This window comes from Lutra lutra, chromosome 10 (genome assembly GCF_902655055.1).
Source record: "Lutra lutra chromosome 10, mLutLut1.2, whole genome shotgun sequence".
NCBI classification, from domain to species: Eukaryota; Metazoa; Chordata; class Mammalia; order Carnivora; family Mustelidae; genus Lutra; species Lutra lutra.
In genome coordinates, this window is record NC_062287.1 from 20,804,172 (window position 1) to 20,830,047 (window position 25,876).

Below are 25,876 nucleotides of genomic sequence, written 5' to 3' on the forward strand. Positions count from 1 at the left end.
TGCCTGATTCAGGTACACCTGCTCTCAGTATCCTGCGGAACAGAAGTGAGGGCTCGAGCGAGTTCCCTACATCTTGGGTCGTGAACGCAGTTGATGCGCCTTAAACTGGCATTTTATGTCAAGAGACTTAAGAGCCGCATAAGCCTGGAAAATTTCTCCTCTGGAGAGCTTTAGGGCACATACCCAGGCGTCTGCCCTGGGGTGGGAGTGGAGATACTGAGGACTCCTACCTACCCCGGCACTCTGACATTCATTCATTCCCTGAATATGGACGGAAGGCTTACCGTGTGGCAGGTATTGGCCTAGGCCTTAGAGATAAATCCGTGAAGGAAGCAAAGCAAGATCCCCACCCTCGTGAAGCTTTCATTCTAGCGCGGAACGGCAGGCATAATATTTAAGTGAAACATAATATAGAAGTAAACCTCTGAGTGTGTTCGAAAGCACGCCGACCTTGGCAACCTACAAGATAGGCACTATGATTTCCTTTTTTACGTGCAAGGAGACAGAGACCCCAAGGGTTTGTAAAAAGCCTGTTCCCAGAGCTAGGAAGTCGTGAAGCCCAAACTTAGATCCGTCCAGCCCCACACCTGCGGCGCTCACCTTGCCTCAAAGACAGACAAGACGCCGGAGGCCACCTGAACAGCCTCCCGATGATCTGAGCAGGTCCAGAGTCGGACTTACTGAGAAGACCTAGAAGTTGCCACTCTGGCCTCAGCCTTTTACGGAGGAAAAATGACCCCTGGAGACGCAGTGACCTGTCTAAGGTCACACACTGTTGCACAACTAGAACCTGGAGGGTCCGGCCTGCAGGCACCCTTTCTTTCTACTGAACCGTGCTCAGTGGTCAGGTCTTCTCGGCACGCCCACTAATGTGTCCTTAAAAGAGAGTCAGTCTCCGGCCAACTCTGCATCCCTTCCTGCCTCAGGGACCGTACATACGGCTTGAGGCTCCCACCTGTGCCCCTGTCCCGGGTCAGAGGGCACTCGTGGTCTGGCGGGGGTGGAGGTGGGGGGGGGGGTGAGGTGAGTCTTGGAGCCTCCCCAGGTGGTGATTTGTGATGATTTGACACTAGCAGAGGGGGGCTGCCAAACAGCATTGCCACCCCACCCCCAGCCCAAGTTTTAATGTGCTCAAAGGAATGGCTGTAAACAGGTGTTGGGTGTCTTGTAGGGTCAAGAGCTAAACAGCACTCTGTCTGGAAGAAAAATTGCAGTAACAGCATCAGGGGCGACTACAAAGGTAGAGCGGAGGGAAGGGAAGAGGCAAACTGACCGTAATGCAGTGGTTATGAGGCTTAAATTGGAGCCCAGGGCAGGCAAAGAACAGAGCCATAAATCCAGCCTCCTGAAAGAATATTCTGGAGGTAGGAGACACAAGCTCACTTAAAATATGTCTGAGAGGAGAACCAAAGATCGTTATTTTTGAGTAAGGATATAAAATGCTAAACACTGCCTTTATTAGTCCTTTCTAAAAGCCAGGTGTAAAATACTGCCATTCCCAAGATTGTGTTTTTCCTTTTTTTTTTCCATTTAATGGCAGAAATTAAAATCTCCTTAAGCCGTTAGCCATTACTCCCCAAGGTGAGCCCCCAAAGCCGTCCTGCCAGGAACCCATCCCCTCCTCCAGGAGGTACGGTGGCCACCCCGCTAAGCCTTGGACGCCCCTCCATACCCCTCACTCGGCCCCCATTGGCACTGAAGGCCTGCCTGGTGGCAGGGGGCTGAAAAGGCTGAAAAGTTTTATGGGTCTGCCCAAGGAGACCCTGTCTCCCACGAGTTGCCAATTTGGCCGCTCGCTCCCCACTCACAAATACCTAACACGAAAGATATTCAGCCTGCTGGAGTGCTTCCAGGCAGGTCTGCCCCCGAGTGAGCAGCACAGAGCGCAGCTCAGCCCCAGGTGCCATCAAACGGTTCTTCTGCTCCCAGGGCCCCGTCTCCCTGAGCCGGCTTTCTTCCTGCCTTCCCACTCTGTCTTTATTTCTTTCCTTTTTTCTTTTCTTTCCATCAAAGGCTGATGCTACCAGAGAAAAAGTTCATAAAAATGTTATGTCCACCATAAAACCCCTAATGTGGCATTCCGCGTGATCCATGCATTAACATTAACATTTCCCAGACAGTTATTGTGAGATAATGGTCCCAGCCATAATTCAGCGGCAACGTTCCTTCAAGCAAATGTTATGGAGGAATAAATGACTTGCCGAGTGTGCTGCTGCAGTGGGGGCGGGAAGAGGTGAAAGGCTCAGAAATGCAGACTCGGGACCTCAGAGACACACCCTGCCTCTTGGCCCGACGGACTGGGGGGCTCACACCAGGTCTGATTACCGACTCTCTGTGGCCACGGCAGGCCAGGCCCCTCTGCACCCTCTGCTTCTGTTTCACACCAACCCTGTCTTTCTTCTCGGTGCTATCTTGGGAGAATAGGACAAGGAAAATGCTTCAAGTCATCAGGGTCAGAGGCAGAGCAGAGAGGATGAGGAGGAGCTTCGGCATTTTAACCAGCTTCCTTATCCCCGTCCTTGCCCCTGTGGTCCCGACACGCTTCCTGCTCACCTCTGATAAAGCACCTACCCCCTTGTATTTGCATTATTCATTTACATGTCTGTCCCCTGCGATAACCGTGCTCTCCTTAGGAGGAGTGTACACATCTTTGTCTTTTTGGTGACCCAGCACAAAGCAGATGCTCAATAAATGTTCGTTGAAAGTAAGGATGCGTGGATGGACAGATGGATGGATAGTTGGATGGACAGATGGATGGACGGATAGATGGATGGATGGATAGTTGAATGAGAAACAACAGATAAGAACTGAAAGGAGACCATAATGCTAACAGGATTTGACAATAGTGATAAAGGGGAAAATGCTTCAAAATAACATTTACCAAATATAATCATAAGGGTGTGAACTTGGGGATCTGGGGATCTTGGGGATCCAAACAGAACTTGGGGATGTGCTGTGGTACTTACTCACTTGACTGGTCAGGAACAGGAGGTGTGGAGGAATTGCTGTCCACGCCAGGGCCAGAAGTCTGGACCATGAGCACAATGGTCTACTGGCCACCATCTTGCCACTCATATGCGAGACTAAACGTATGCAAAAGGCCCCCTTTCTACCCTCCAGAAACTTGCTTCCTGCTGAAGGAGGCATATCAAGCACAAAGACAACTCACCCTAATTCAAGGCAGAACACAATGAGTGCTCCAGTGGGAAATGATTTCAAATCAGAAAACTAAAAGGGACACAAAGGACACGCAAAGGATAGGCCTTAGGGGATGAGCAAGACCGGAAAAAGCAAACGTGGAGGGGACGGAGAACATCTGAGAAGAGGGATCCGTGTGAGCAAAGGCCCAGAGAGGGCTGGAAACAAGAATCCCAACCATATACGTGTCTCCTACCAGTGGGTGTTGAGTGGATTGTCAAGGGAGACCATCTGGCTGTTGGGATGGCCTTCCTTAGAACACACTCCTTAACAGCTTCCTGTCCTCCTTTATGACAAGTTATCAGCTTGTGATCACGCCCTTGACCACAGTGGTCAGCTCTCTGGCTTGTACCTGATTGGGCCTTGCTAGCTTCACTGGCCTTCTGAGCTCCAGCAGGATCTTCCCCACAGGGGTGGCAGCCCCCCCCCCCCCGCCCCCCTGCCCCCCCGCCCCCACCCACTTCTGCTCATGCCCCAGGGGAAGATTAAGCAGGAGCCACATTCCTCCCAGAAATGTTGGGGGTGGGAGGTGTTAGCAGGGAATCTCTGCGAGAAGCACAGGGAAAAATGTTGGCTCTTTTCCAAATGCCACATGTCACGACAGCTCTGATCTCTCCCAAGAGCAATTCCCCAGAATACAGGACCAGATTTATTACGCTGGCGAAGGAGATGATGACCTCCACAATGTATTCGAAGGACCCTGGAGAGGCTTTGCCCCAATCAGAACCATCTTCCTCACTCAAGGGTCTCATCATGTCCTAGAGCTGGAAGGGGTCTTGGAGGTCAGCTGGTTTAACCTGCCATGCTGTGAAGGCATCTCCGGGACACAGGCTTTCCCTGTCTTCCTGGTGGAGGCAGCTGCTCTCCTCTGGCCCCTCTCACATGAAGGGGAAATGTGTCTCTCTGTCACTTCCCCCTTTCTGTCCTGGATCTGCTCTGGGCCACACAGTGTAAGACTCTTCCGTGCCGTAATACTCTACACATTGAAGACAACACTCGCGCCTCTCCCTGCGTCTTCTGTGCTGTGGGTAGATACCGTTTGTCAATATCCTCGCCCGCCTCCCTGATGCCCTCCGTAGGGTCAGTGTTCCGCTGATCAAGCAAAGAAAGCGCGGCCCTCCAGTGTGGTCTAAACCGTTGCCTCCTTCACCTGGACTTGTAGGAATGCAGCCTAAGATTGCAATTGCCTTTGGGGGGGTTGGGGCAGCCACACCATAATACTGGTACCTACTGAATTTTCAACTTGCCTATTGTTTTATTCACAGGAAATGATTTAAGCTCCATCTCCCTCACTTGTACAGCTTACATTTTCCTCCAGGAGCAGAACTTTCTATTTCTCTTTATTCAACATCATCTCCTTGCTTTCAGCCTGCACTTCCTGCCTCACGAGCTCTTTCTCAATCTTCATTCCATCTGTAAACACACTAACTCTCCCCTCCAGGGTGTAGAAGGATAAGCGCACCTTCTAGAACATCATGCAGCTCTCGCTGGTGAACACACTCGATGGCATCTAGCCGGTCACTTCAACACAAAAGCACACTGGATCTGCTGATCATCTCTGACGGGGGATGAATCACAGTCTTGCTAAAAGTTTACCCACCTGTTCTCTTGACTTGTTCCTCGGACCAATCGATCTTTCCCCAGAAGGATGTCATGGAAGGTGCTGTCAGGGATCTTACTGAAGTCAACATACCTCTCAGACTTTTCCTTGTCTTGTGCCAACCTAGAAATTCTGGTCTTTTCACAAAGGGCAATCAAGTTAACATGACTGGTTTTCAACGACTCTCTTCTGGTTCTTGGCCATCACTTCTTTCTTTCGTAATTAATTCAATTTAGAATTTTTGATAGCAATTAATATTGAATTTGTGGCTTCCAGAATCTGTTTGCCACTTTGTGAAACAAAGATGACTTTTGCTTGCTTCCATCTCTAAAAAAAAAAAAACCAAAACAAACAAACAAAAAAAAGATTTCTTTTCATCAGTTCACAAACAGCTAAGCATGGCTCCACACTCCTATCCTTAAGTTCTTTCCATACTCAGAAGTGTGATTTACTGGTGTCCGTGGCCTTGACTTTACTTAAAGCCATAAGCTCCTCAATTACCATCTCCTCACCTATCTCAAACTTGAACCTTTCAGAAATCATTTTTCTGTTTCAATGATTGTTGTCCTTGAAGAAAACAAAGCCAAGTGGGAGTTAAATTGTTTGCTTTCCTTCTGTCATCCGATAACCTCGTATGTCTGCCCGGGCTGTAGCTACTCATTCTCTGATTTTTTTTTTTTTTTCCTCTTCCTTTTGCTTCAAGTATTGCTTTTTGAGAGAGAAAGAGAGGGGGAATGTGGTGTGGGGGGGTGTTCTCAGACACCAGTGCATTCTGGGGTTTGGCCTTCCTAGCACACTTCTAACAGGGCAGGCTACTCTCTGTCGCTTCTTGTTTATAAGCCCCTCCTTTCATCTTCTGCACGTGTGCTTTTAAATCATCCTAGAGCTCAGACTTGAGGATGAGGACAAAGACATGAATGCCTCTCTGACATTTCACATTCACCATGAGAAAGACAGGGATGAACTCTACCTTCTCTTACCAGCCCTCCTTAGAAATATAATTAGCATGAAATTCACCCAACCAATATTTTTTGATCACCTCTTAGGCCCAAGGCATAGTTCCAGGTACTGTGAGTGATCCAGAAGTGAGGAGAATTGTCCCCTCCTGAGACCCGGTGGAGGGAGGCAGACATACGTATTACCATAGCCCTAAATAGGATGAGACCAAGTTGGCAAATGTTGGACTATACAAAATGCTACGAGAGCCCAAAGGGAGGAGAGACCACTTCCACCTGGAAAGATCCAGGGAAAGAGTCTTTCAGAGGTAGCATTGGAAATGGTAGTGGAAGACTGGGTAGGATATCAGAAGTCAGAGTTGCAAAGAAGCTATAAATTCCTTAGCAAAGCACAAAGGTGAGAAGCAACATGGTGTTTGGAGAACAGCAGATGACTTTGCATGGCTAGACCAGTCTGGTGGACTGAGGGTAGAACACAGCCCCAGGTGCTCATTCTCAGCTTCCGCTCTGCCCCAGGGTCCCATCAAGACACCGAGCACCATGCATCCTCAAATAAGCCCATCAGCTTTTTCTTCCGAGCATATTTCCCCTCTGTAATCCATTTTTCAGATATCAATCATCCTCCCCATAAACTGAACACTGAACTCAGAATCAAAAGATCTGACTTGCCATCTAGGAATCAGACAAGTCTCTTAATTCCTCCAAGCCTCGGTTTCTTCATCCCTGAAATGGAGACAGTGTCTAACTTCCCTCCTCGCAAAGGGGAGTCACGAGGATCAAATAAATGAGAAAAATGGGGCGGGAACTGCTCTGTAAGTAAGGGGTTGGCACACGGTGGCACAGCAAGGAGCATGTCGGTGTGATGACTCTGGCCCCGGACAGGTGCGCCGTGTTGTAAGTTCTCCTCGGAGGGAACAGAGGTTCCTCTGGGCAGCCTGAAGCTGCGGTTACTGACATGCCTTGGGAGGGAACTGGGCAGAAGGCCAGGGTAGAGGGAGAGATGTTGATAAGGTCATTTGGGGGGGGGCAGACCCAAGCCCATTTTGATTGGGGTTAAAGCAAACCGTTTTGAGACTTCTCAGAGCTGCCGGCGTTTGCCCTGATGCCAGGGACGTGGTTGAGGACTCCGTCCTGCCCCAGGATGGCAGCTGAGGGGCGAATCACGAATGTCTCAGGGAACTTCCCCACTAGCCTCCTCGTGCCGAGAGGCCCTGTGCATGGGAGGCAGGGAAGGCCAGAGCAAAAAGCGCATTGGGTCTCAGATAACAACGGACGCAAACACACCTGTATGCTTCTTGCCTCCCTTCTACCCTGTGCCATACACTGCAGGCCCTCTGAGCACAAAAGTGACAAAGCCTCCACCTCTGACCGGAGAGGACACCATGGGGATATGCCAGTGCTTCTGAACCATTATGGCCAGTGGCCTTAAAGAGGCAGGCTGAGTCACAGGAGTGCGGAGGTGGGAAGTAGCGTGCCAGAGAGGTAAGGAGGCTCAGAAGAAGCTTCTAGGCGGAGAGAGCCCTGAATCTTTAATTCCATGTAGTTGTCCAAGGAGATGATGCAAGAAATGGCATTCCAGATTTGACAGAAGAACAGATGCAAAAGGCCAGAAGCACAAGAAATCGTCCTGAGCTCCTATCCAGCGGTGCATCGGGAGCCCGTGGTGAGGCGACAGGAAGAAGCTGCGGGTTGAGGGGCAATAGGGGAACGTAGACACAGGGGATGGGAATGAGAGGGCATTTAAAGCACATTTAGGAGGAAATCTCAACATGTCTTGGAAAGTACAAAGTGAGACGAAGCAGGGAGGAAGGGAAAAAGAAAAGTTGAGGGCACCTCGGGGTTTCCTTCTTGAGTGCCTGCCCCAGGGAGGATGCCGTTTCATCCAAAAGGAAGACATGTGAGAACCAAAAGTGGGCAAGTGGGCAGAATGGAGATAATGGAGTTGATAGCCGGGCGGGGTTGACTTTGGAGGTCTGGGGTGCTGTGAGATATCTGGGCAACACCCTACTTCAATCAGGTCTGCACCTAAAATCCCCTGTCCCGGCTAGAGTTCATTTGTCTCTTGGCTGAATTAGTAGCCCCTTGAGGGTAGAGACTGATCGTACTCATCTTTGCCTCCCTCAGGGTGTCCCTGACACCCTCACAGACCTAGTGCTGGAATGCATCCTAGACCTGCTGATTCCGGAACCATTTCTTTGCCTTGTCTGGCCTGAGTTTCTAATGCCCTTGATAATAAGGCCTCAGAGACAGCACCGTGGAGAAGCAAGGAGCCTTGGAGGCAGACACACCTGGTACGAAGCCTGGCCCCTACCAGCTGGGTGATATTGACCGCGCCGCTTGACCCCTGCAAGGTTGTGCTAAGTTGGTAGCCACCAGCCACATGTGTCTGTTAAATTAAAATGAAATGAAATTATAAATATTCAGTTACTCAGTCACAGCAGCCACAATTCAAGTGCTTAATAGCCACACGGTATCTATGATATTGGAAAGCGCAGACAGACGACGTTTCCAGCGTTGCAGAAAGTTCCATTAGACTGTGCTGGGCAAAGACGCAGGTGTATGAGCACCTACTCCACAGGGTCAGTGAGGGTCAGTGAGATCGTGCGTGTACCACATACTGGGCACAACGGCTGGGGCACAAGAACCTGTGGTAAACACCAGCCCTTCTTCCAAATGTACTAGAAGAGCTCACGGAAGCCAGGATGGCAGCATTGTTTGAGAACTACCTTGAGGGGGCGGAGCCCTGTGGGCACCAGGATGAGGGGCCCTGACCTTAAGGAGAATACATAGACTTGTGCTGGGAGAGAGGAAGGGGCCTCAATGTGCAGTTTGAGAATTTGAGGTTGATGAGAGGAGCCTCTAGAGAGAGGCATTTGGGGCACTTAAGTGACACTAAGATGATCTCAAAGACTAAGGGATGGATGCCCCACTGTGACGTGACTTATGGATCTGGGTTTGGATCCTGCTCTGGGTCCGGGCTGCAGCAGATGGACTGGGACCTGGGGGTGGGCTGGGTAGTGGGGAGCCCTTGCTCACAAGTCCATCTGCGTTATAATAGCGGGAAAGGCACGAAGCCTGTGTCCAGATGGCCTGGCGATTTCTCTTCCTGAGATCATGCTGTGTCTCTGCAGGCTTCTGCCCCTTTTTTGTGCCCCGCATGTTGGGGGCCAAATGGGGGCCAAATGTCGACCTGGAGTCGACAGAGAGGGGAGAGGGGTGTTGCAGGAGGCCTGGCCCGAGGGAGCTGGTGGCTTTGCGTTGGGCTTCCCTCAGAGCTACACTGGATGCCAGGAGCTGGGCAGGCGGCTGGGAGCCGAGGAGGCAGTGCTGAAAGGCTCCCCCTTCTCAGGGACCACCCCAGGGAACTGCATCTTCCCTCCCCAAGCTGGAACCAGCCTGGGCTAGGGGCAGAGATGCTCTGATAAGGATTCCCCGTGGCCCCCAGCCCAGCACACAGCCCTGGCTGAGGGCCTCAGACAAACTCTGGGATTATCCCTGATGAGCAGCCTCCCCTAGGGGAGAAGAACATTCACTTCAGGCTTGGAAGACGGAGTGGGGTAAGGGAACATTGATGTAGTGAGAAGGCCCATCTGGGCTGGGCTCTGGCCTGGGCAGGGAAGGGCTCTCACTCATCCTAGGTGTGGCTGGGGAATCGTTGCCCCTCTGGTCTTCCCTCTGGTCAAGGGGCTGAACCAGGTCACCACCAAGCTCTGTCTAGCCCTCTGTTCAACCGCAGCATGTGGAGCATGAAGAGGAAGGATGGATGTGCCAGGAGTTTTCCTGCGGCCGGCTCAGAGGCTGGAGGTCCCTCCTCCGCAGCCCATCCCCCTCCCCACCTCCTCCTTCCTCCTCTCTCCTCTCGCCTCCCTAGTAGGATGGATTGAGGCGGTGTGGAGAAATCCGAATAACTAATCAGAGTCCTCATTAACCCCCTGCCGGGATGCTCAAACATTCACTTTGCTGTTTGTGAAGCAGGAAAAAAACCTCTCCCTGCATTAAAATTGATGCGTTATTAATCCCTGTGCTCCCAACCCGTAGGCTACTGCCCATTCCGCCTGGGGCCCAGGGGCTTGGAGTGGCTACCTTGGGCCACTTACATTTTCTATTATGGATCAGCCCAGCCCAGAGGCCTCACTTCACAGGGAGCAGGCCTGGTGCCAGCACCAGTTTGGAGGCAGCTGCTTTGTTTTCTCCCTGGCTGGGTGGGGCCCCTCTGCTTAGCCCCACCCCAGGGTACAAGAGCTTGGCAGTCTGTGACACCACCCGCCTGGGAGGGGCAGGCTGAGCGAACGTGTCATCCTCCAGACCTGGGAAGGCAAGATGTACACTTGAGATGACCCGGCCCACGGAGGGGGCAGCTTCTCACTCCAGGGTGGGCTGGGCTTTGAAGGCCTCAGCATTTGTCTGGCCCACCAGCTGAACCTTTCTGCAAACCTGGGACCACGGTGCCCCCACGGCCTCCCCGGCACTACCCCACACCCAGGCCTTAAAGCTGTTCCCTGGCTCTCTACCCCAGGCACTCACCACTGCAGGTCTGAATAGGGTCCACAGATAATCACCATGGGCCGCACCTGGCACCAGGAGCCGGGGGTGTCCAAAGTCACTTAAGGCACAGTCCCTAACCTCAAGAAGATTGCATTGTCCTGGGGTCAAGATGTCCATACGCATCGAGGATACTATACAAGAGCGAGGGAAGTTGGTGGGGGAAGGAGGAAGGGAGAGAGGCAGGGGCGGAGGGAGCGAAGGGCAGGGGGTAGGGAGGGATTCACAGAACAGAGAAGGCCCCTCTGGGTTCCCTTTGAGCCTAAGACGGTGTGGGAAGGAGCATGGAGGAAATAAGACCTACTGCGAATTCATCATTCCCATCTGGTTGGCCCTGGCCCAGGCTTCTTTATTGGTTATTGATCAGCTCTATATGAGTCTGTCCGCATCTGTTGCCTGTCTTGTCCTGTGAGCTCACAGCGGGGGGCCTCAGCCTGGGTACACTCCATTATGTGGCCTTCTGTGCAATAGGTCCCTAGAGACAGCTTTGTTAGGATAAGGAGGAGAAAGAGCTGAAAGTGGAGGATGAGGAGAATTTAATCCCTAGCTCTTACTTCCAGTCACTTTAGTTTACTACACTGAGAAATGGTCCAGGGTCACCTTCCTGATCTTTGACTCGGGTTGGTGCGAATGATCACTCCGTTAAAATTTTTGAGAGCTACTAGGTGCTAGGGACTCAAGGTGCACCAAACAATCAGGGGTCTCTGCCCACATGGAGCTTATAGCCTAGTGCCTCATAGCCTAGGCATTACTCCAAGAATCATAAATGAATTAAGTACTCAAACTGAATGAAGAAATGTAACATACAGAAGTCATGATCTCAGGGTCCTGGGATCAAGCCCCACATTAAGCTCCCTGCTCAGTGGGAAGCCTGCTTCTCCCTCTCCCACTCCCCCAGCTTGTGTTGTTCCCTCTCTTACTGTGTCTCTCTCAGTCAAATAAATAAATAAAATCTATAAGAAAAAAAACAAAAAACGAAATGCAACATACAGAGGATCCTCACCTGGTACAAGAGTTCAGTGTAGCTCCCCTGGGGAAGTGACTTGAGCTGAGATGTGACAGTGAAACAGGCTGTCACTAGTTGAAAGTGGACAAGAAAAGAGCAACTTCCAGAAAGGGAGGTTGGCTTTTGCAAAGGTCCTGTGGTCAGAAGAAGCACGTCCTATTTGAGGGACCAAAGTCCTGGGTGGCTGGAAGGCAAAGAGCAAGCTAGAGGAAGCAGATGAGCTGGGCAGGGCCAAACCACACCTGAACTTCTAGGCCAAGGTAAGGATTTTGGCCTTGATCTCAAGAGGAATGGGAAGCCGGTACTGTGTTTGAAACCAGGGAGAAGAGGGGGAGGGGATAGAATGGATTTGCACTTCAAAAAGATCTCCCTGGCTGTTTAGTAGAGAACAGATGGAGAGTATCAATACATTAAATGGGTCATCTTAGTTTCTTGCTGTTTCCCACTTTGGTGAGTTGCCGTCTATAGAATGTGCTGGTGCTTTGTGAAGGGAGATGTATCTCTCAATTCTGAACACCCAGGATTCAGCCTCAGCTCAGAACCTGCAGAAATAAACTATCATCCTTGAAGTGGTGCTCCTCCCTTTTATTCTGACCACTGCAAGCCCAGCATTCTGGTATGTAGGGGGACCCCAGCCATCCTGAGAGAGAGCTGGAGGGAAAGCAGCTAAGCTCTGGATTGGCAGAGCTGGGAAGAGGAAGGTAGGGGGCTGCAGGGCAGCCAAGGAAGCAGAAAGATGGGAATACCAGGGGGTCGCACGCCCTGGCATGGTCTCTTGTGCTGGGCGTGCATACACAATGACACAAACAGGTGGGCACCCTCCACTGGCTACAAGTGGCTCTCCGTTTGGCTAATGGTTCCTCTGTCCTTGGTCATTCCAGCCTGCTGCTCTTAGAGAAGCTGCTTTTGTTTCCTTTAGGACCAGAGCTCTTCCTTTTTTTTCATTTCAACAATATTAATTGATCATAGCTTATCTATATGAATGCTCTCAGGGTCAACAAAACCTCCCACAGTGCCATACCCGCACACACACACACACACACACACTACCTTTGCCATTGAGCATTGTGCCTTTTGTGGGAGCTAAATATGTCAACAGCTGACCCATAGAAGGCAGAACAAACTAAGCATTAAGTGTAGGGCTGCCCTGTGACCCCATTTGCTTGGGACGGTCTTGGTTGAAGGCTATAATTTCCGTGTAATTATTCATCGTGATCCCCTTCGTTCTCAAAATTGTGCCAGTTTGGGTGATAAATTATGTGTGGTCATCCCAGCAATATGCTGGGGCTGTACGGGGCGTGGGGCGGGGAGCAATATTTATAGGAATTCAGGAGACATCACAGAGTAGATAATATAGAAGCTGAGTCCTTGAAGAATGAGCCCCATTTCAGCTACTACAGCAGCGGAAAGGAGCACCTGAGGCTTGGGGAGTAGAACCAGCAAGGGGTCTACAGGGAAGAGGATGGGCACAGGTGTCCTGGAACCGAGACCAGGTCGGCGAACTTTTCATGGAACGTTTCAGCCTGTAAATATTCCAGGTGTTGTGCTGAGACGACTCAACTCTCCCGCTGTTGAGGAAAGCCACCATGGATAATAGCAAGTGAATGGGTGTGGCTGTGTTCCAATAAAACTTTATTGGCAAAAAGAGACCATCTCAGGATTTGGTGTGGGTATAGTTTGCTGTCCCCTGACTTGAAGGAGAGATGTGAGAGATAAGCCAGGGAAATGAGGTCGGGGCCATGTCATGAAAGGTCTCAACTACCTGACCTATTTTTTTTTTTAACAGTAAGATTTTTGAGCATAGGACTAGATCATCTAAGGTCCTAGGGTTTTGTCTGTTAGGGTTTGGAGAAAGCAAGGAACAAGAGTGGGGAAAGCAGGCTGGCTCTGGGTCCAGGCACCTCCCTTGGAGGCAGATCTGTGAGCCAGAGGGCTGGGTGCCCTGGAGAATACTGGCCCTGTCATACAGCATCTTCCCTTTTGTTTTTGTTTTTGTTTTTTTAAGATTTTATTTATTTATTTGACAGAGAGGAGAGAGATCACAAGTAGGCAGAGAGTCAGGCAGGGAGAGAGAGGGGGAAGCAGGCTCCCCACTGAGCAGAGAGCCTGATGCGGGACTCGATCCCAGGACCCAGAGACCATGATCTGCGCCAAAGGCAGAGACTTAACCCGCTGAGCCACCCAGGTGCCCTTCCCTTTTGTTTTATAGTTCCCTCCCATTCTCTACCCCACCCCAGGGGGTGTCACACTCTAATGAGCAGACAGAGGGACAAGGTGCCACCCTATCCTTTCCCTCGGAGTGAAAGCAAATAGTGACCACCTTCCCCTCCCCTCCCAGACTAGGGCAGGACAGCTGATGGTGGCAAACGGCAGCTTTGCTCCCAGAACCCCCCCACAGACTCTGGTGCCTTCACAGTATAATTATCACAGTGGACCTTTGGCTGTGGAGCTGGGAGGGGGAGCGCTTGGCTGTCTGCCATCAGCCGTGTGCCCCCCAAGCCCTCCAGACCGCAAGGCTTACTTTCCCATGAATATCCTGGTAGAACGGCTTGAGATTCCCTCCCACACTGTGGGAAATCCAACTTCCCCAAGGACCCAAGAGAGCAAGGGTGTTTGGATTCTCCTGGTCATGTCTTGCTTCAAGGTTCTGTTCCGGGAATAAGTCCTGCTCCCCTTCCCGTCTGTCTTGCTCGGGAGGCCTCCTTTGCTCTACCTGCCCACTTCCCTCTTCGCCGGCATGGCCCCTTCTCTCTCTTCCCAGCACAGAGCTGTCTCGTGTACATTCTTACTAAAGAGGCAGGAGCCAGACCTCCCAGGACTCCCCACAGGCCTCCAAAACTCAGTCATCAGAAGAAATACTATTTTAATTAAAGAAAAAAAAATTGTATCAAGATCAATGACAAAAATACACAGTAAACACCAGACTTTTAAATGATGACAGGATCGTCATTTCTGCCTTGAATTACAATATGGTGAGGCGCCACACTCCCCACTGATCCAGGTTTCACCTCCACTACTGAGTCTTTTGACAACCCTTCAGCCTCACTCACCTAGCCCTGGTCTCCACCAGGAGGAGAGGCCTGCTGGGGGCCATGGCCCAGAGTAGGACTAAGTTAAGCTTCACAGATGAGGCAACTTCTTCAGATCCCTCTCCCATCTGCAGAGAAGGAATCTCACTGTCCATTTTCTCCCACACAGCCTGGCCAGCCACCCCCTTGCTGGAACCTTCTTTCTGCTCTCTTCTGCTGAGTTTCACACTTCTCTATCTTTAAGGCCCTGGCTTCTTCGTTTCCCTAGGAAGTTAGTGGGAACTTTGAATTCTGAACGCTCTACTCCCTTCCATTTACCTTTTCTGCTTTGCCCTTATTATCTGACACTGTATATTTTATTTATGCATCTTGCTGTCATCTGCCCACCATTCCCATCTCCACCCTCCCCCAACCAGGATGTAAGCTCCATGAATGCTGAGATTTTCATCTTTTTTTTTCTTAACAATTGTAAACAGTTCCTAGCACATAGCAGGCACTCAATAAACATTTGTTGAATGAGCAAATAACAAATGAGTTCCCTTTTCTTTTATCTTTCCCCTCCCAGATTAGGCCCTCCTTTAGTAGCCAAAGGATGGTTACATCTTTTTCCTAAATGAAAGAGCATCTGCCCTGGGCATCCATCCTAAGCCATGCAAAAAGGCAGCAGGAGCCTTAAAATCACAGTTGTTATTTAACAAGTCCAAGATAGGCAATAGAAAAAAAATATTTTCCAAAGCAAATGCCAGGATTTTCAAGGTATGTTATACATTTTTTCCCTTTAAATAGGGAGTGATATTCAAGAGATTTGAATTCCGTGTAAGTTGAATCAATACTGATTCTTTTTGCAGCCTTGGCCAAGACTCTTTAAGTCTTAGTTTTGATTATTCTATCTGTAAAATGGGTGTATTGATTTCAGCACTACCAAGGTCCCAAAGTTACTGTGACGCTCAAGCAAAAAGCTGACAATGTGGTCGGATGTGGTTTGGGATGTATACATCACCGTGCAGATACGGAAGTGTGGGACGTCTCCCTAACACTTGGCCAAGGCGGAGCAAGGGGCCTTCTGATGAAACCCTGGCAATAGCAACCATGTGGTCCTAACTTTCCCACTTTATGGATAGAGAAACTGAGGCCCAAGCAGTGGTGTGCCCAGGGTCACATCCAGAGCTAATAATACAGGAGAGTCATGGCTAGAAGTCAGGTGTCCTGGTTCCAGGTGCAGTTTCTGGCCTCTCTGAGTATCTCAGTTGTTAATTCCACCAGAACAGGAATCCGGGGCTCTGCTCTGAACCCAGGTCAAAAATCACCATGGGGGCGCCTGGGTGGCTCAGTGGGTTAAACTGCTGCCTTCGGCTCAGGTCATGATCTAAGGGTCCTGGGATCGAGTCCCGCATCAGGCTCTCTGCTCGACAGGGAGCCTGCTTCCCTCTCTCTCTCTGCCTGCCTCTCTGCCTACTTGTGATCTCTCTCTGTCAGAAAAATAAATAAAATCTTAAAAAAAAAAAATCACCATGAATGGAAGAGAATTCCTGACTTTCAGATATCCTTGTGAATCCCAACCCTTCACCACCAGCCTAGGGAGGGAAGCATTTTAAATAAAATCTTTTTACCATCCCTTCCATTTCCGACATTCATTTCTGAGTGGCATCTGAATGAGAATTTTACAGACATTTCATTTCTCACCCTTGTTATCATTCCTTCGCTGTCCTCCAGGAGCAGGTTATGACTGAAACCTCTGTGAAGCCCAAGGTGTAAATCTGTGGGAGTGGGAACTTGTGCCTTGGGTGCTAGGTCATCAGGTTAGCAGCATCTCTCCACAAGCAGGGTGATTGTTGCAGGAGGGAACAAGGCCCTGAGAAGGGCAGGGACAGAGAGATTAATTTTTTCAATGTCATGCTTCCTGTACGTTCCTTAATGACTGAAATTTACATGTGTATGGGAAAATCACAATTTCCCCTGCAAGACCTGAAAGGGAAAACCAGAGCCATCGGACTGTTGCAAGTGGGTGTATCCACTTACAAGGGCGTGTACTGGTGTGACTGGGAGTCTTGTGACTTCTTATGGGGTGTGTGGCTGTGATCATGACTGGGAACTAGAGTTTGTACCTTTGTGGGTCTGTGACCATGTTTCTGGGATTGTGGGTTTGTGTTTGTGTGTGTGTTGTCCCCCTTTGTGACCATATACAGTTCAATGTGTGTTTCTTTAAAAAAAAAAATTATTTCTCATTTCCTGCATAAATTATTCCACGTAAAGGGCCATCCGGAGCTCAGTCCCTAGCATCCTTTTTCAATAAAGCAATATTATCACAGCCTAGTCCCAAAACTAGTCCCAGGAGAGGCTTTTCCTAGATTCTTTGTCAAACAAAATGTCAGCGACTCACCAGATGATGAGAAGAAGAATCCTTCTTGTTTATTTCCCGAGTGAGGCAGACCTGAAGCAGCTCAGCCTCTTTGCACCCTTTCCCTGGCTGGGTGGACCGCGGCAGGTGAGCAGGTGTAGCAGAGGGGGTCACTGTGACATTCCCTGGGCTCTGCTCTTTCACTGCACTCTTTACCCAGCTTTGTGACTTTGGGCAAGTCACAAAGTCACTTCTCTAAGCTCAGTTACCCCTTTTAAAAACAGGGCTCATAATACCTACTTTATAGGGCCATTGCAAGAATTAAATAACAAACTGGATACCGTAGCTCTTTGTAAAAGAACATTTGCATGTTGTGTGTACATATCCTCGCTGAATATAGACATTTATTAATTCCTTCATTCAACAAATATTTATTGAGCACCCAATATGTCCAAAATACATACTGGGCTCTGGAGAGATATATAGGCTTGAGACACAGTTTAGGATGATATAATCTAGTGGGGTAGACGGAGTGGCAAACAGACAACCACAACCCAGTGGGATAAGTGCTAAAAGAATAGCACAGAGAAGGTTCTAATCTTCTAGAACCATCCTTGCAGCAGCCATGTAGAGGATAGACTGGGCCACAGAGAGAAATCCAGTAGGAGGCTATTGCTGAGCTAAGGTGTGGCAGAGGAACTAGAAAGGAGGAAAATGTGGTCCACTTCAGGTCGGGGCAAAAATGAATGGTTAGCTTGTGCCAAGGTACACTTACTTTCTACTTCTGGAGAGAGCTTCTGGGGCTGAGAAGGCTTTCTCAGGATGAGGGTCATTCAACAGGCTTGCTGGACAAGGGAGCAGGGGCTCACTGGCTGGAGGGTCAGAACCCTGGGGAAAGGAATGGTAGGGGAGATGTCCGAGAAGGGGCTGAGCCCAGCCAAGCAGAAAGGGAGGATGGAGACATGCAGGGCTTTGCAGAGATTTTCAGAGTGCTTCCAGTGGGTCCGAAGTTTTCTCCAAGAAAGGGAATCCTGCTGGAAAAGTTAAGTAACTTCTCCAAAGTCAGGGCTGGTCTTAACGGCATTGAAAGGGACTTTTGCTCTCCATGATGGAGTCCCAATCACCAGGCTCTAATCTGTGTCTGGTCAGATTCTGCCCACGTCTCTTGACTGCCTTTGGCATTCCTGTGCATCCATTTGTTACCTCATTTAATAAGTACACATTGAGCCTGATGGCGGGCCAGAGCTGGAAGCACAAATGCGAGGACCACCTTCCTCAGGGAGCTTGAAGTTTAATGGGAGGGACACCTATTGGAATACATAACGATCATTTAGTGAGATACAGCCTGGAGTTCATGGCTGAGAACCTCGGACTTCATTGTTTAAGAGATGCTCCCAGCTACTAGGGGAGCAGAAAGAAAGGAATGATTTACCTTGTGTGCAATAGGGGGGGCATAGATAGAAAATGTTATAGAGTTGAATCGTGAAGGATGAGTAGCATTTGGCCAAACAAGATCTGAGCAAATTGTCATTACCATCATTGTCATTAATGACGGTAGTCACCATTTTAGAAAGGCTGGTCTAGGTCAGGGCTGAGTACTTGACTATATGCTAAGCACATCACATGGATGATATAATACCATAAAATCCTAATAAGTGATTTGTGAGCTAGCTGTTATTGTTTTCATTTTACAGAAATAGGAAAACCAAGACTTACGGAAGTTGCACAGCTAGGAGGAGTGAGCTCTAGGATTTGAATCCAAGTTTGTCTGACTTCAAAACCTTTTCCATTCTGCTGGACTATCCCTCCCTATTCATTTATTAATATTGGTGCAGGAGTCCTCTGAAATAATCCATAGTTTGGTCAAAAGCTCTTCATTCAGAGACACATTGAAATACAGAGAATTAGAATGCCTTTGGCAATAAGTAATGATAACAAAATAGCAAACTTTCAACTGAACTGATTAAGCAGTCATCTGAATTAGTATTTTCCAGTAGTGGTTCCTCCTCGTGTGACCAGAATGATACTTTCCATGATCTACAAGGACACAGTACTAACTTGGGTATGGGTGGCCTTCTAGAAATGGAAGGCACAGATCTTGTCCTCAAAGATGTATGATGCCATTGAGGAGATGCAGATTAACACAGAAAGCAGAAGATCACAAAATAGAGTAAGGCTGAGGGCCAGTCACAGGATGGGGTGCAAGAGATTGACCTCATTCAGGTGCAGAAGGTCAGAGAAAGACAAGACTTGAGCCTGTCTTTGAGGAAAAGGGACCCAAATGCAAGACCCTGATGGAGCTGGACAGCAGAGAGGAAGGGAGAGAACAAGGCCCTCCAGAAGGGCACATGGCTTAGCGAGGGGGGAGCACAGGGCTCAGACATGGTATGCGCTAGGTCATGAGACAATGGCAGTGTAGCCTGGCTGGAGAAATGGTTTGGTTGGAAGATCCAGGGGATTCAGTAAGAGAGGTAGGTTTGGGCTGATTATGGGGGACAAATGGAAGCTAAGAAATCCTAATATTGTCTTCTTAGGCCCTGGCAAGCCATTATAGATTTTTGAGCAGGAGAGAATCAGTATAAACAAGTCTGTGAATCATCTTAGCTTCCAAGGAGACCCTCTCTTCCTAAAGGATGGGAATCCGGTCTCTCTGAGACCAGCCTTGTCACTCTGCAGATCCGTGAGGCTTTTGCGGGGACGGGTGGATTCAACAGCCAGAGCGGTCAGAGAATGAGATCACACTGTCAGGCGCAGGCTTTTGTGTACAATGAAGAAGACTGATGGTGTTGGTGATGACGGTGATGATGGAACAGAATTCAAAGGGTGAAGGGTTTGGATCCACCTAGCAAACCCATGGCCAGGCTGGAACGAGCTGCCATGCTTCCTTGACTCGCTCACCCCACAAGGCAGTGAGAGTGGCCTTGGACACTCACTCTGCCCTGGGAGAGGTGCCTGAGCGTCCTTCCATCACCACACTCAGGCCAGAACAGGCCCTGGGGTGGGCTCCAGGGTGGGAACAGGCTCTTTCAAGGCTCCTAGGCCAAAGGAGACAGTGACTCTGATATTTTTTGCATTTTTTGTATTTTTAGATATAGGATGGGGCAGCTTTTTCAGAGTGGGCAGAAAACGGGCCTTTGGTGTGGGCCTCTAGTCAGAGATTTCAGAGGCCCAGGGCTCACCATTGTGTTAGTCACCTGCAAAAGGTATGCGCTGGCAAAACAGGCAAAGGTGTTCTCTGGGGAAGCCTGCCTGTCCTTGTCAGAGGGTGGCCTGGTTTAAAGCTTGGAAAGGCAGGGAAGGGCCTGACAAGAGCCAGAGAACCAGGGATGGGGGCTGCTGGATCTCCCGGAGATCTGGTAGGGACAGATGGGACTTCATCTTCAAGATGACACTCCTGCCTCCTCCTTTGTCCCTGAAACATCTGGGCCATCAGGTCACATAGGGCCCCCACCTTCCCATCCATCCATCTCTGTCTGTTTCTGTCTGCCCAGGCTGCCTGTTAAGTAAGCCGAAGTCCCAGGCCTGGGGCAGTAGTGCTGCAGGCCGCACACCAGCCTCTAGAGGAGAGGGATTGCACAGGACCCCAAGAGGAAGGGTGGTGTGTTTCTCTGGCCAAGATGGAAAAGGCACACTCCGGCCCCTCCCTCAGGCAAGGGAGGTGTGAGTGTGGAGGGACAGCATGCCCGGCTAGGACAGCTAGCACAGGTGGCCACAGCCCCCAGGGCAGTCTCCTCCTGGCGCCCCCAGCCCCAGACTATCTCTCTTCCTCAGCACTCTCCGTCATGTGCGTTGCCCTCCTTATGCTCAGAGCATTTGCTGGCAGTGAGAACGGAGATTACAAGCTGAATTTCTGCCTGGAAGCTTTCTCCAGGCGGTTGGGAAGTAGGTAGTTATCAGTTCCAGGAAAGGAGAAATCTGTGTATGTTGCAACCCTGAAGCGGTGCCCCATGGGGGCATGCTGGTGTCGCCTCAGACCATCCCACCTCCCTTAGATGGGGCCTGATTAGTGCCTGCGGAGGGGCAAGCCAGCTTCTCTTCTCTATTATGGTGTGGGTCCTGTCTGAGGGGCTCTGGAGCCTCAGTGCCACGTTCAGGGTGTCTGGGGGCAGAGGTAAAGCTAGAGCAAAAAGACAAGACAGAAAATAACTGGGGTGCCTGGGTGGCTCAGTGGGTTAAGCCGCTGCCTTCGGCTCAGGTCATGATCTCGGAGTCCTGGGATCGAGTCCCACATCGGGCTCTCTGCTCAGCAGGGAGCCTGCTTCCTCCTCTCTCTCTGCCTGCCTCTCTGGCTGCTTGTGATCTCTCTCTGTCAAATAAATAAATAAAATCTTTAAAAAAAAAAAAAAGAAAGAAAGAAAATCACGTGGCTGCATCAGGACACGGGGAAGGAGCTCCGGCTGAGCCTGGGTGGCTCAATCAGTTAAGTGTCTGCCTTCGGCTTGGGTCATGATCTCAGGGTCCTGGGATGGAGTCCCACGTCAGGCTTCCCGCTCAGCGGAGAGCCTGCTTCTTCCTCTGCCTGCTGCTCCCCCTGCTTGTGCTCCTGCTTGTTCTCTCTCTCTCTGACAAATAAATAAATAAAACCTTAAAAAAAAAAAAGGAAATAGAAAGGACACAATTAGAGGCTGAAGGAGCCGGCAGGCAGGGCTTGCACCCTTCCTCGCCCTGACCCAGACCCTCTCTCTCCCCACGCCTGCCACTGTGGACTTTGGCGGAGGCGGGGGTGGTGTGGCCGACAGCCAGAAGCAGCAGCCGTCACACATTGGAGGGCACAACTGTTTCCTTATTATCTAGACTGTGAGCACCTCGAAGACAGGGAGAATGTGTGTGCGCGCGTGCGCGTGATCTTTTATTCCCAGACCTCAGTACGCGGTAGGTTCATAATACATGGAGGCTCAATTGAATAAATGTTCCCCTGCCCAGAGGGGTGGCAGAGGGCGGGAAGGAAGCATAAAAAGCTCCCCAAGAACAGAGCTTTCATCTGCCAAGTTGGCCCCAGCCACCTGGGAAATGAGGCAGGGACGGCTGACACTTGCAGAGCTCCCGGGAAAGGCCCACCTGACAACTCAGGGCACATCCTCCTCTGTTTTCTTCTGGCAGCAACGTTTACTCAGCACTTAGTACCACAAGCACTCCCTTTGGATGGGTAAGAAACACAAGAGCAAAGACTAGGGGGGAGGTTGGAATCACAAACTGTCCATGTCTGGAATCGGAAGACATGCCACTCGCTGGCTGTTTTTTTGAGGCAAGCCCAGGACCCGACCTTCCTAAGCCTCATTATCCACATCTGTAAAATGGGAACAACCACCCGGAAAGAAAAAGCCATCTCCCATACATTGCAGATAGGATGTAAATTGGTGTGACCTTCCTGTAAGTAATTTGTAAAAAATTTTTAAAAGTGAACATACCTTTGGATTTGGCAGCTCCACGTCTAGAAGCTTATTCTAAAACAATGATCAAGTTCTGGGGCACAGTTCAGCTATAATTTTGGATGTTACTTACGATAGCAAAAACTGGAAATAATCTAGACAACAACTGATAGAAATCTGGCTGAATAATTATAGTATATCCATAAATGGAATGCCATTTAGCCACTAAGATTATAATGTATATTTTCCTTATATGCAAAGGTGTTCGTATGTTACAAATATAAAAAACTGACTATAGAACAGCCTATATAGTATGATACTGTTTTTAAGAAAGAGGAGTTTTATTCTGCATATTAACTGTGGTTAATCTTTGTATTGTGGGATTACAACTAACTTAAATTTTCTCCCTCTTATTTGTCTATTTTGTCCTAATCAGCATATATTGTTTTGTAATGGTAATGGAAATGTTGTATTAAAATAATGACCTTTAGAGGTTGCTTTAAGAGTTAAAGGAGACACTACATGTGCAAGCTTTTGGTGAACTGAGAAATTACAGGGATAAGACAGAGTCTCTGCCCATGAAGAGCTTACAGTTTGGAAGGAGATGAAAAATACATAAGATAATAGCATGGAACAGAATGTGGCAAAAGCTTCCAGCGAATGATAAACAGCGTGTTACTTGGAAACACAGAGGAGGTAAAATTACTTGTGGTTCTAGAGGAAAGAACCAGAATGTTTGAGTTGAAATACAGGACTGAGGCCGCAGGAGAAGTGGGAAGCTGTGGGACGGGTTTGGAGAACAGAAAATGCTCGCTTTTGGGTGGAGAGCGGAGAGCCTGTGGGTAATGGAGAGGAGTGGGGCAGGGCGGTTTGGGGCCAGACTTCAGATACCCTGAAGGCTGCACTTGGTAAAGTGCCATCAGTGAACCTCTGCTGGTGTCTTCTATGAGCAGGGAGTCCCTGAAAGTTCTGGGGAAGGAGCTGACATGGCAGCAAACCCCTGAGGGGTAGTGAGGTCCTGCCTTGTATGGGGCCCGGGACTGGTGCAGAATGAGGGCGTCTGCCTGGGAAGCTCAGTCTGGAGGCAGCTGACGAGCCGGAGAGGGGAACTGTGGGGTGACGAGGGGCATGGCAGGCATGCCAGGGACAGGGCCCATGCTTAGTTGTGTCACCAGGCAGGGGAGGAAGGAAGACCGTCTTCTTGCCCTGATGGGAAAGGGATGGGAAGTGGTGGCAGAGTGAAATGAACGGGACACCTCTCCTGGGTTTGCTGCCGGGGGTCGGGGAGATACAACCGGGAGCCGTTCACAGAATCCGCCCACAGGAACAGGCTGGGAGTGTGTGGAGTGGGACAAGAGTCATCTGGTGCTCAGGACATACTCTTCCTCGGTTGGTCCTGATCCCTTGGACCTCTCTGTGTGGCTGCCCCAGGACTGGCCGTGGCCAGGGGAGGGTGGGGGGCACCTGCCCCTCCTGCGGCTCCGAATGTGTCTCTATTCCTCAGCTCCTCTTGGGAGGAGTCTGGGGTGTGGGTAGAGGGTTGGTGTTAACCCAGGAAGCTTTTGTTAATGGAAATTCATTCACCAACCTCGCGATCTTGGAAGCTTCTCTCAGCTCATCCCATCCTCCTAGCATACCCCAGCTCACTCTTTCCTGAAGGCAAGAATTCATACCCCATCAGGACCCGGATGCTGTGTCTCTGCCATCCCCAGCCCCAGTGGTGCCTGTGTTGGTGAGCACGCGTGCCTGCACGTGCACACGCGTGCCCACGCACACACCCACAGACACACACACACGCACACACACGCGCACACGCACACTGGAAGGAAGGCGGGAAAATCTTGTTCAGGCGAATGTCTAAGCTTCCGTTTCCCCACCGCAGCTCCAAGCCCAGGTCACTGTTTAGCTCCTCCTGTTGTCATGTCACTGGTTAATTACATTCTTTACTGAGGTGCAAATGAGTTTTTACAAGGAGACTAAGATGGTGTTAACTAGGAAGGAACTGTGAATGTTAAAGATGCATTTACGTCTGGTTGCAAGGCTGTGGCTCTTGGCTGGAAGGGCTCCCCTAAGCTGCCCTGCGAATGCACCCGGGCATCAAGCTGCCCTCCTCCCTTCTCCCTCCTGTGACCCTGCCATCCTAGCCCCAAAGGTAGCCTCCTTGGGGTTAAATTAGCAACTCAGTCCATGAGGAGAAAACCAATGTGTGTGTCTGGGAAGTGTCAGGCGAGGCCTTAGAACAGTGCAGACCACCGACCTTGGTTTCTGGACGTCTTGGTTCATTTCAAATACTGAGAACCAAAATAATTCACTTCGATCTAAAAATAAATCAGTAAGTGGTCCAGCCAGAGCCGACTTTAAGCCAAGGCTGTCCTTCACTGCCCATCTCTGCTTGGGGTCCATTGCCCTCCTGATTCTTCCTCCCTGCTGCCCGCAGGTCCCCTTCCCCCCACCCATTAACATCTCCCCAGAACCCCAGCCAAAGCCTGCCGCTGGAAAAGGGCCCGAGACTCAGCCACACATCTGAACATGATGGCTACTCTTCCTTTGAGTTTCCTACAGTTTCAAACAAGTAGGCAGCTCCACACTAACTAGGGCCCAGAATCCCTCAGACTTGCCGGCACTCTCGGGGAGAGAGGGCCATGTGTACAACTGGTATCGGGAAACCAGGTGGGTGACCACAGTGTACTGCAACTGTGTGACAAGGACGTGGGCTCTCGAATGACTCGGTGGGCCTGAGCAGCCACACCGAGGAGAGAAACTGGCATCGTAAACATGGCAGGGGGTTCTGTGAAGGAGATGGCATACATCCCTCAGAGCCAGAGCGGGTGCCCCCTTGGTTTCTGATCACCCGGAGCCTCTAATCCCTTCTGAAAGCTGCTCTGCCCTTTTTTACAGGTGCTTTGGCGCTAGCTGACAGGAAGAATTTCTGGCCCAGCTGGGAGTGAGAAGAGGGAGTGAGTCTCCTGAGGGCCATCCTCGAGTCGCCAGGATCACCCAAACAGTAAGAAATGCTTCTCCATCCTTAAACACATAGGTAAACCCTGCAGGCAGATGATCTTTTCTTCTGGAAACTTCGAGAAGCTGCCCATCCCATTAGCTGGCTCGTAGCTCATATAAGCTGGGAACCCACAGTACGGTATTGTTTTTACGTCTTTCCTCCTCAGTTCCTTGAAGACAGGGCCAGAGCTGTGCCTCATTCCTGCGCCCCTCTCTTTTCTTCTCCGTAGTCTGGGAATAATGAAGTGTTGTAGACGCGGATGGTTGGGCTGCTGCTTCCATCCACCATGACCATAACCATCGTATAATCTTCTGGAGCAAGCGTTATCACTTACGAATTGCCTGGGGGTCTTTGTTAAGAGGCACTACCTGGGCCTCACTCCAGAGAGTCTGCTTTTCTAAGCCGAGGTTAAGACCAGGAATCTGTACCCCAAGTATTTTTGATGAACACGGAGGAAACTGCATCCCAGGTGTTTCTGATGAGCTCTGAGAAATAGTTCTTTAGAACCTATAAGGCATTTTGAATGGAGACTCTCATTTAATCCTCTTATCAGATAGGGTTTTTTAAATCCCCTTAAGTAACTTCATGATCTCAAAGACATTAAGTACCAGTATAGGCAGGGATTTAGAAATCCAGTTATCCAAAACAACCCCTCTTTCTTTCCAGTACTCATGATAAGGACTGGATCTGTTGTGGTGAGGCTGGGCCCCGACTCCAAAGGACGCTACCCAGGACTTCGTGTAAATTTCCCTGCTGTCTCAGGGCTGCCGTGAACTTACGGGTCATCAGCTTTCATTTTGGGGGCAGTCATTGCCCAGTTCCTCCCAAAAGCTGGTT

At 50.0% G+C, this 25,876-nt stretch overlaps 1 protein-coding gene across 6 annotated transcripts in view; it reads left to right on the top strand.

Annotated features, from left to right (window-relative positions):
* The window catches only part of PKNOX2 (PBX/knotted 1 homeobox 2), a 271,533-nt gene that overhangs the window by 151,870 nt on the left and 93,787 nt on the right, over window positions 1-25,876 (top strand). For 5 of the 6 annotated variants that reach the window (XM_047691812.1, XM_047691811.1, XM_047691815.1 and 2 more), the window contains exon 3: window positions 24,937-25,042. The gene's annotated coding sequence lies outside the window, so the exon portion shown is untranslated. Of the gene's footprint in view, window positions 1-24,034; window positions 24,049-24,936; window positions 25,043-25,876 lie in introns of those variants that run through there. The other variant, XM_047691814.1, reaches the window with a different exon arrangement.